This window comes from Gallinula chloropus (genome assembly GCF_964237585.1).
Source record: "Gallinula chloropus genome assembly, chromosome: 10".
Classification (NCBI taxonomy): Eukaryota; Metazoa; Chordata; class Aves; order Gruiformes; family Rallidae; genus Gallinula; species Gallinula chloropus.
In genome coordinates, this window is record NC_140095.1 from 10,429,341 (window position 1) to 10,438,060 (window position 8,720).

An 8,720-nucleotide genomic window follows, 5' to 3' on the forward strand; every position below is an offset into this window, starting at 1 on the left:
TTTATATGGCGGGAGGGGAGCGGGGGGAGGGCGCAGGACCTGCCTCTCGCTGCCTCGCAACCACCGGGCTGCCTGCAGCGAACGCCTGAACGAAACGCCGCGCCCTGGCTCCCAAACCGCGCAGAGCGGGGCTGGCGGTGAAAAAAACGGGCCCGTGCCACCCATCTTGGGGTGGGGAGAGGGAAAGCGGAGCCGAACTGAGGCGGCGGCACGAAGCGGCGGCTGTCGGGTCTTTCAGGCAACGACTCGGCCACACCGGGAGCCGAACAACAGGCGGGGGCGCCTCGCGCGGGCCAACGGCTGCGGCGGCCTCTAACCCGCGGGCCTGAGCAGCCTCCGCGGGCGGGGAGAGGCGGAGGGGGCGGGGGGCGCCCCGGGCTGGCGCCCCGGAAGGAGAGCGCGGCGCCCGTGCAGGAACCACCTGCGATGGCGAAGGGTGGCGGGGCGGCCCGCGGCATCTGGAGGCCACCCCGGTGCTCTCCTCCTCGGCGGCAACCAAGAGTAACGCGGGCCGGGCACGGAGCACCCGCGCTGGCGGGTTTCACGGGGAGAAGCGCCGGGCCGGGGGCGCCGGAGCCCCGCGAAGGCAGCCTGAGGCGGTAGCGCCTCTGGAACGCGCCTTCAGCTCCGGCAGCAGAAAGGGTTTTACCTATGAGAGCTACACTGAAACACGGGCTGGCTGCAGCCGGTTCCAGAGCAGGTCTCCCACCTCGGGTGGCAGCGCAGCTGAGGACAGCTCAGCCCTACGAGGAAAGGCTGAGTGAGCTGGGGCTGTTCGGCCTTGAGAAGAGAGACTGAGAGGGGATCTGATCAATGGTTCTCAATAGCTGAAGGGTGGGACACAGGGGGACATGGGGCAGCCTCTTCTCAGTGTCTGTGGGGACAGGACAAGGCGCGATGGCCTCAAGTTGGAGCACAGGGAGTTCCACACCAATCTGGGGAAGAACTTCTTCCCGGTGAGGGTGAGGGAGCCCTGGGACAGGCTGCCCAGGGGGTGTGGAGTCTCCTTCTCTGGAGAGATTCCAGCCCCATTTGGACACCAACCTGTGACCTGTCCTAGGGAGCTGCTTTGGCAGGGGGGTTGGACCCGATGAGCTCTGGATGTCCCTTCCAACCCCAACAATTCTAAAAGAAAATAACAACTCACCACACTGGAACAGGTTTAGGCCTGGCTGACAGTCACTGAGCATCTACCCCAATCCCATCAGGGATTTCCAGCAGTATCAGCTCTACCCGTGGCCAGAGCCCATGAAAACATCTCCAGGCACCAACTGCACAAGGGGCCACTGAAATGAAGCCGAAGCAGTACCACCCCTCACCTCAGTAGCGTACCCCTGCACACATGACACCTCCTGAGGGTCATGAGTATGTGCTAGAAAGCGACAGGCATTAGGTTTTCTGAAAAAAAATAAGAGATCTGAAGCTTTTTGCTCACTGAGGAAGGCAGGCAGGGGTATGAGTCCACCAAGGTAACCAGGAGGTCGCTGTGACACACAGGACTTGCATCTCGCTACACTGCTGAGCTTGGGTTTGCATCAGCAGTCCATGGCAAAGCAGCTTTTAAGTAGTTAAAATACTTACACAGTAACAACCCATTATTATGACAATTTATGACTTCAAATCTTAATTTAAAATGTTTCCAGAGCTTGAGTATGTTTTCACAGCACAGACACAGCCAGGCTACCTGTAAGCAGACTGGTACCTGCAAATGTGGAAGTCACAACTTTCCCTTTCCATCAGGTCCTAGAGGGTCCCATGCTGTGACCACACACCGAACCACTGACAGCCATAGCCACTAAAAAAAAGTTTTGGGCATAAATAGTCCCGAGAGACAGAAATCCTCCCTTCAGAAAGTCACTCTGCTCATTTCAGAGTGCACAGCCCAGGCAGCAGCGTAGCCACGGAAGTAGGAAGTCTCTTTCCTTGGCTTCAGCAGGGAGATGTAACCAGGGAGACAGCAAACATTGCAATATGGAGTACAGAACAAAGAGCAGGTTCCTTTATGCTCAGCATACACTGACAGTGTTCCTCACCGGGTAGGGCTGACTCTCTGGAGAGATGAAAGGCTCAAAACAGATCCTGGGCCAGGAAGAACCTCGTAGCGCTCAGGGGACAGGTTATTCTACATCAGGTCACCACACTGAAGAGGTTTCTATGTGCATTCCAAAGAGCTGTTGGAGAGGATTTGCCTGACTTAGGGATCTTGTTTCCTGGGCTTTAGGATGCTGAGCAGTGTGGTCATTACAGCACACCTGAAGATTATTCTGAGCAACCTGATGGAACTTTAAAGACGGATCTAGATTCAGAGTGTGGTCCAAAGGAAGGTCCCTTCCAGCCTGACCTACTGTGCCTTCCAGTGACTGGTGCTCTGTGGGGACTCTGTAACAGCTGAGCGAGCAGCCCAAGGTGTTGGGTGATGCTTATAGAGCAGCCTTCGAGGCTAAAAGAGCTTGATCCTCCAATTAGTAACCAGATAAGCTGTTTGTTCATCATTACCACCTAGTTACCTTCTTTTTGGCATCCCCTATCACACACATAGGTGTGTGACTACTTGAGTGTACAGTCATCATTCACCACCTCCCTCCTCAATCACCCCTGGGCCAAGAACCACATTGGTGGCACTGAAAACATAAAAAAGCCTTTATTTTCCTTTTTTAAAATGATTGTTCATATTAAAACTTCTTCATTTAGAGGCTCAGCCGGTGACAGAAGGTGATCTGTAGAAAAACCTCTGCAAATCCCAAATCCCCTTTGCCGATGCTGCCAAAGGCCACGGTTTGTGATGTGGCTTATGATCCAGAAGCACGAGCTCAGGCAGCAGATCAGGCTCTGCAGAGGGGGGTGGCTTGCTCGCTGCACGAGACAAATCTAATACAATCTGGGAACATGCAGAAAGCCGAGTTCCACGCTTAATTATGATCCACGTATGAGTTTAACTCAAAGTGATGCTGCCAAGGAGCTTTAGACTTGCCACAGCTCTCTCCAGCTTTCTGGAGGAGAAAATAACTCATTCTGTGGTGGACTTTGAATTTAGTTGTGGCATTAGAAGCCCGAGAAAGTTAAAACAACAAAACCACCCCCCTCACAGGAGAAGTGGCAGACGGCTGTCACAGATAGTCTGTAGTCACACGACACGGCCACCTCCCACTGTGCCCTACATATCTCACAATCATCCTCCCCAGCCTGTCCAGATGCTTTCTGTTATCTGTGGTGAAAAAGCAGCTGCTGTGGGGTTGATAGCCAGAGCCCTGTGAGGGAGGGAGTGGGTATTAATGCCACAAAGACCCATCCTTCACTAAAGCTGCAAGGAAAAGAAGGGGATTTATTTCAAAACACGGGTGTCCCCGTTTCGATTGCTGAGCACACAGGTAATAATCACGATGCAAATAACCCTAAACCTCAGCATAGCCACAGATAAATTACAATTAAGGACCATTTATCACCCAGACCCCAGAGGATGAAGGGGGAAGCCAAACGCTAAAGCAAATACCTGAAGAGACTGGAGCAGCCAAGATCAGCACAAGCTTGATTTAACACTTATCAGATCCAGAAGAGCTCTGACCTACATACTTGCAGCATCCCTGGGGCTGCGGGCGCAGCCAGCTGAGCAGCGAGGCAGCCGCAGGGGGAAGGGGATATCAATGCACTGAGCATGAGGGACACGGCACTGCATCAGTCCTCAGCCTTGGGTTCTCCTCCTGGCTGTTTCTCCCAGGGAAAAATTGCTGCCCCCATCCCCCTCCTCCAAACATGCCCCACTTTCAGGGAGAAACTGAGCTGGGTCTTTTTTTCTGGTGATTTAGAGACTGTGGAGATAATACTGATTATTTCTCAATGAGCATGAGTGGGATCATCAAAGCCTAATGAGAACCAGAGATCGCTTTGCTCCTTCAACAAGTTCAGACACTCAGAATAACAGGACCATTTAGATTGAAAAAGTCCAACTGTGAATTACCCAGAACTCAGTCTGGATTCCCTGAACTGCAGCAGGGATGAGGGCTGGCAAGCGCTGGGCCTGAGGGGCCCGAGAGTGCAGCTGCTTTAGCAGAGAGCCAGGTATGATCTGCTGGGGGGTGCTGAGTAAGAACCACATGGGAAAGGATGAGACTTGCTGCAAAAGTCCCTTTTCTCAGGGACACACAGGATGGGGAATGTTTCTTGAACAGCTACATCAACAAGGCGGGGGAAATGGACCTGGCTGGATCAATGTGAAACCAGAAAACATCAGCATTATTCACGTAGGTGGTGGAAAGGTGTTGCTGAGCTCACGGGCCTCTGCTGCTGCTGCTGCTGCTGCTTCGAGCCACCTGCAGCAGAAGGAAAATCCCTGTTCTCAGAACAGCTCTGGAAAAAGCAAATTGTTGCTAATTATTGCATTTCCACTTCATGGAGGCCAAAGTTCCAGGGGCATCCCTGAGAAGGTGTCACTTGGTGTCAGTTGTGCCCCAGCAGCACAAGAGGGAGGGAGGCAGAGCCCACCGGTGGGTTGGGAATCTGATTAACACTGACAGACGGACAAAACTCACCCACAGTATCCTGTCCAGGCCACACCAACTGGGTTTTCTTCCCTTTACCAGCTCGTTTCTCCTGTAACACATTCCCCCTCCTGCCTCTGGGACTCAGGAGAGTTTAGAAGACTAAAGATGGGGGGGGGGAGAGGGGGCCGCGCTCGCCCGGAGGGAGACGGAGAGACAGAGCGGGGTGAGGGTCCCGTGTGTCCCTCCCAAGTTACAACGCCCCGCATTGTGCGTGGGTGAGGAGCTTTGCCGACAGGACAGCAGCTCCTCGTGTGCCTGTCGCGACACGGGACATAACCACGCGGTGGCGCCGGGGCTCACCCGGATCAGGGATGGGGGGATGGGTACGCAGGGCTGGGCTGTCCCGGGAGCTGACCAGGAGGAGCAGGCTGGCTTTGGGAACTCCTCGGAGCAGCACTGGGTGTCCCTGTTCACCGAGGGAGCGAGCTAGACTGTCTTCCCAGGGGTGATGGCACCCACCGGTCCTCAGGCTTGGAACCGGGCAAAGTCCAAGAAGCAGATTGTTCTGGGCTGGTCCTGATGCCAGGGATTAGGGGCGGTTTCTTTAAGGTTTCAAAGTCCATGGGAATAAGTGGAGCGTGTTTGGGAAAAGGGGCTGATCCAAAGCGGGTTTTAAAGGAGATTGCAGGGGGCAAGGGGCAGCACGGTGCCGTTTTGGGGCGGCTGGGCTATAAAGGTGGAAAAACTCCCAGGCTGACACAAGGCAGAGCCTGGCACCAGCCTTTGAGAGGGGGAAGAGAGGAGAGCAGACTCGGAGGGAGCCGCAGCACCCCCTCTCCTGGGCAGGGGTCCCCACTTCAGCCCCATGGGGCTACATTCCTCTTCCCCAAGGATATCTGTGGTGGTGGAGAGGGAGCAAAGCTTCCTGCAAGGGGGGTCAGCAGTGGAACAAACAGCGTGGGCAGCTCCAAGACAAGGATCCTCCAGGGCCTCCCCTTTTTCCAGAAATAGGGAGGCAGAAGATGATCAGCAATCACTGACAGCTCTGGCATGGACTGCTGCCATAGAGAAGGGGGGGACACAAGAAGTTTTATGGTTAGGTAGGGGGGTGGTGGGTGGGTTTTTTTCCATCTCCTGAAAAATTAAGGCATTAGGAGCCAGGCTGAAGCCTTTCAGCCCAATTGATGGTGCAATTACCAGTTTAAAGAGTGCACTCCCGACAGTTCAGCACTTGTTTTTTTAAATGCAAAGTTTAAATGGTCTTGAAGACAGTTCATATATTTAATAACAACCAGGAAACCTCCCCCCCCCCCCCCCCCCCCCCCCCCAGCCCCTACAAAAATCACCATTGTGTTTGGGGGAAATCTGATGACGAAGATTTCTACAGAACTTGACAAGATCACCAAACAGCAAAGGTTTTGACTTACACAGCTCCGTGCAATGATACAAGTATCTGCGGAAGGGACAGTCTCTTCATTAGAAGCTGCTGCCTGTGTGCTTCTACCCGGGATACTCACCCTGGGTCACGCTGCTTCTCTTCCATCACCAGTCCCAGGCTGGCACAGGCTGGCACGATGCAGCCGACAGCAAAGCTGACCCGCTGCTGATTTCATGTTCTCAGACCATCTCCCCCTTGATTCCTGTCACATCACAAACCACAGCGAAACCTCGACAGCTCCACAGCAGCTCGATGAACGAGTGAACAGGGTAACCCCTGATCCCGAGTCTCACGTTCCCTAACCGAGGGATTGCTCTTTTAAGCACAGGAGGGTGGCCTGGAAGGGCTCTTGCTGTCTCCCTGCACGCCCTGAAGCCCCCCAAGCCTGGATATTGTGCATTTAACCTCTTCCAGCACTGCAGTGCCCTCCTATTCTAACAGTATCACATCCAACCTGGTTTTCTACATTTCCCATATGTTGGCCAGCCACATACACATAATATTTAAGTACCAATAGCAATTAATGCTTTATAACTAGCAGCAATCAATTTAATCTTCACCCAAAAGCAGTTCTGTTCACCAGAATGTTAAGTAACAAGGAGATCAGGAGCTGTAGCTCAACACATCTTAAAGAATAAAGCTTTTAAGCCACAGCACAGGTTTTGAAAGGCTAAACCATGCAGCACTGCTTAATTTAAAACCAAAAGTGTTGCTTCAGCCTTTTTTTCCCTGTGTATATGCCAAAGAACCCCGGTCCCTTGCTTAAGAGAGCAGCTTGCCTTTATTCTCATCCAAAAGGAGCGCAGCCAAATGAATTAGAGCACCAAAATAACCTTTTAAAAACCCACTGCGGGCTGACTCACGAACTGCTTACTCTGCAGGGCTTTTTTGGTGCATTCAGGGGTACTGAAAGCTTTCTACAACCCAGTGTAATTTTTACTTAACACTTTCCCGTTTCCAACCTTCTCCCAGAACTTGCAGGGAACTAACACTCTGTGTGGTGATCGCTGCAGCACAAAGGCACCTTACGTGTTCCACCAGACTTCAAAACCCATTGCTTTGCTCCAAAGCCTAAAGCTCATCTAAACCACTCTTAGAGCTGCAAAGCCCATGGGACACTAAAAACCCACTTTCCGTGCGTAACACTTTGTTTTAACCTATATAACTCGCCCTAAAACACATCCTGGGTGTCCATGAGCGCACAGCAGACAGACCAAAGGAGCAGTAATTAAAGAGGGACAGAGGAGCGCGTGGCTGGTATGCCAGAGGTGAAAGTAGAGTCACACCTTTAATGAACTGAATTTGGAGCAGTTGAATTTGAAATTCAAGGATTGGGATTTGCTCACACTGGCCTTGTCTCACCTCTCCAGTGTAAGGAATGAAGGGGGGAAAGACCAGAGGAATGCTGTTTATTGAACTGTAGAAAAAGGCTCAAATTAAAGCTGGTGCTTGTACAAGTTCTGCTTTCCTCTCATACATGGGGAAATCCTTTGCCTTTAAGATTCAGGCTGAATTTCAGAATTGCCAGACTTGGCCTCAAGCTCTTTACACATAAATTCCTTTACAAAAGCGACTTTCAGTGTTTATTACTGTAAAGAAGCCAAGCCATGCCCTCAGGGGGAACTCTGAAGCATTGATTAGAGGGTACTAGTAACTCTCAGTACCTTTTCTCTACTAACACTTCCAGATGGACTTTGATACTAACCAGCCCGAAACACCAGCAGATGAAATGTCAGCGCTTCCATCAGCATTCTGTACGCTCCCCCCCTTCTTCCCAAGGTAGAATTTATTCTGTTGTCATCCAGACACATGGGCAAGAACACGGTAACTAGCTCCATCTGTCTTCACTTGCCTGTGCGTCAAGTATCCTTCCAAGGGATCTAGAGCCTGCACATAGACGTCAGCAGCTGGAAACAATCCCCCCCCCCCCGAGTCATGGGAGGAAATACCCACCTCTGTGCGCAGCAGCACTCACCAGCACCATGGGAGCAGGGGATGCTGCGGCAGCCGGTCCCTTCCCCGGGCTCTGTAAAGGATCAGGGGAGGAATTGGTGGTCAGAAGGAAGAGAGCACAGGACAGGCAAAGGGAAGGCAGGGAAGAGGATGTGGAAGGAACAAAACCTGGCAAGTCTCTACACTCAGTTTCATTTTTCCTGTCAAAACCAAAGTCACAGAACATTGCCCCAGGTAGGAGTAGAATTGCACCTCAATCTTTGTTTCAGAAAGCTCAGGACAGGCCTCTGCAAATAAGGGGTGTTCACTTCCACCTGATACACAGTTCAGGTAAGGGGGCAAAGGACAGGCCATCACCAAGAGTGCCAAGTAAAACCCCCACCTGTCCAACAAGAGGACTCTGCTGCCTCTACCCAGCTGCTGAGACAGACAAAAGGAAGATGTTCTTAGAGTGGTTGGTAGGAATATATCAGATTTCATTCAAGACAGCCTCTGCCAACTCAAACCCTGGGCTAGCCTTCCACTACCCCCTGGCCTTAACTACCCTTTCACCACCCTGCTCAAACAGGTGCTCCTGACCTGCCCCAGGCAGGCATTCCAAACACCATCTCACAGAATTTGCCCAGCTCTGTAGCAAAGAAGAAAATATCAATGCCAAAACAAACACAAACTCTAATAATGCTCCTTTCTCTGCAGCAGTTGGATATCATCACAGTCTAAATCAAACAAAGTTTTGCTCAGGTGAACTTTAATCCCTCAGCTATCAATATATCAATAACTATTTCTCCAATGAAGTTTTCCTCCTCCTCTTCAATCCCACAAAAATGCTCTTAGCTGGTCAGTGCTGCAGC